A 2500-nucleotide genomic window follows, 5' to 3' on the forward strand; every position below is an offset into this window, starting at 1 on the left:
ATAACTCCTAAATGTTTGAATTTAGTATTTAATTTTTTTAGAGTGAATAAATAATTCATGTTTCCTTCGTCTGAAATATTTATTATGTTGTAATACGTTTTAAAATAAGTAAGTTACTTAACTTGAAATAAATGTTCAACTATATGACTCCTTGAGAAAGTATTTTTGAAGAGCACATATTCCAAAGGTTTCATCCAGATGCATTCATTCTCTCTAGAGTCAGCATATTAACATATGTAAAAACTGGGCTGTGCTTTTACCTAAACAAAGATAATGGTTCTAGTCCACAAATCAATCCCTTACACATACTATCTGTATTAGGAAATGTGCTTGAAAAATAATCGTTGAATCTTATTGGAAAAGAACTAATGGATAAAATTTATGATTAGTATATCTCCACTTCCTAATTGCATAACTGGCACTATAAAAAGTCCATGATAGCCTACAGTCTGGAAAAATCTAAAAGCAAAGGATGGTTAGAATTGTAAAACATCTTATGCAACATGTACAAAGAACTGACTGATGAACACTGACAGATATTAGTGTCTAAATCATGAATAAGGAATTTAATAGACTATAAGTTTTTCTCGAACAAATCAAGATGGGAATCAGCAGCTAAAGACGCGTGGAAGAATAATACTTAAAAGATGGTGAAATAAAAGTAATAAGAATTTCTTCGAGATAGTTTGATGAACAAAACCTTATGTCTTTATAGATATACAATTTTTGTGCTGTTGCAGGAGAAACAAACCTAATATATATCTCAAAATGTAATTTTTAGCCAAGAATGGCACCTATGGAGATTGAATTCATTTGTATATAGTTTAAGATATATTTCAACTATCCTTTATCTGCCTATAAACAGTTTGAGGTTCGTTGGGGCTCAGCTTCATCCAGCATAAGTCGCACCATGCGGTGATTCTAACTAGCTCTCTACAAAAGGATTCTGCAACCTTAGGTCTATATTTATGAGGCAGAATTGATGCGAAGAGAGTAGAATTAGCTGCATATGTAAGAGGCTTGATTTCTAAGCTAAATCGTATATCTTGTGTATATAGTGCAGAAAGTAATAGGCGGAGAACACTAACCCAAGGAAGACCATAATTAGATTCTCATAGTCACAATGGTGACAATCAACAGCTATCTTTTGCAAAATATTACTTAAATGTTCAATAATGATGCTAAGGAAAGACCAAACCAATCCCATCAGTTTAATTTGGAAACCAGGTGCCTCGTGATTAATAAAGTCAAAGTCAGCACTTAAATTTAGGGCAATCATACGATCTTCATATTTAGAATCCAAGGATTTCTGTACAGCATTGGGATTTATAAGAAGGGTATCGATATCGCCAAGGCCTTTATGAAAGTAAAATGGCTGGTAGGCGTTAAGCTGATTAACTTCAGTATGTCTATGTAGACATTTTGTCAAAAGACGTCATGGAAATTCGGAATTAATCAGCAGAGCTATATCTACCACAAACACATTTCCTAAATAGATTAACCTTACAATTCTCCAACAAGTGCAAATATGCAACTTTTTGACTAAGAAATATGCTGTCTTTACAAAAAGACCAAATGAAAATATCATTTGGGTCTACAGCTCCATAAACATCGAGGTCCAGTAAAAGTGTTTTTATTTTCTGGAACTGAAAAGTTAAACTACCTTACTGCCAAACACATCACCCTTCTCCTTTTTGACAGTGAGTGACCGAGCCGTCTGGCTAAAGTAAAAGAGCAACTGTTAAATCTACACCAAAGGGTGCAAATATAAGGGTAGCTTACCATATATGGTCCTGGGTTTTACCAGAAAGGACATTTATATGGTTGAATAATTTTTCTTCCTAGTTGAAGAATAAACTCTCTAGTCACAGCTCATAACTGAACACAAATTAATTATTCTGAGTCAATCTTTCGTATTACTATGTCAAAGATAATAAGCATGCCGATTCCCCAAATTAGCACTCCTATAATCATCAAGAACATGGTTCATGAACTAGGATTAGTCCTTAATTCAGTATTTTAACACACGAGAAGTAATACACCTAAGAATAATGTCAGCTAGATTTAAAAAAAAAAAAAAAATATAGGCTTAACTTCATTATACAATCATGACTAATTCTATTATTTTTATATTATTAGAAGTAGTATTACTACTAGCTAACTCCCTAATAGTAGTAATAGTAGTAGTAGTAGTAGTAGTAGTAGTTGTAGTAGTAGTAGTAGTAGTTGTAGTATTAGTAGTAGAAGGTTTATTATTAATGGTATTTAGTTACCTTTCATATATTGGTTTTAATTTACTGTACTACAATATTTGTGAATCGATTTTAATCTGCATAATTTAATAGATTTCTAGTAAGTTTCGGTTAGATCATTTAAACTAGTCTCCGTGAAAATAAAATACGTGTCCGTTTTCTTTATCACAGCCAGTTTACCAAAGAAAACGGACACGGTCTTGCCACTTGTTATCAGACTAAACTAAATAGAAATGTTGTCATCAGGA

The sequence above is a fragment of the Palaemon carinicauda genome, chromosome 4 (assembly GCF_036898095.1).
Source record: "Palaemon carinicauda isolate YSFRI2023 chromosome 4, ASM3689809v2, whole genome shotgun sequence".
NCBI lineage: Eukaryota > Metazoa > Arthropoda > Malacostraca > Decapoda > Palaemonidae > Palaemon > Palaemon carinicauda.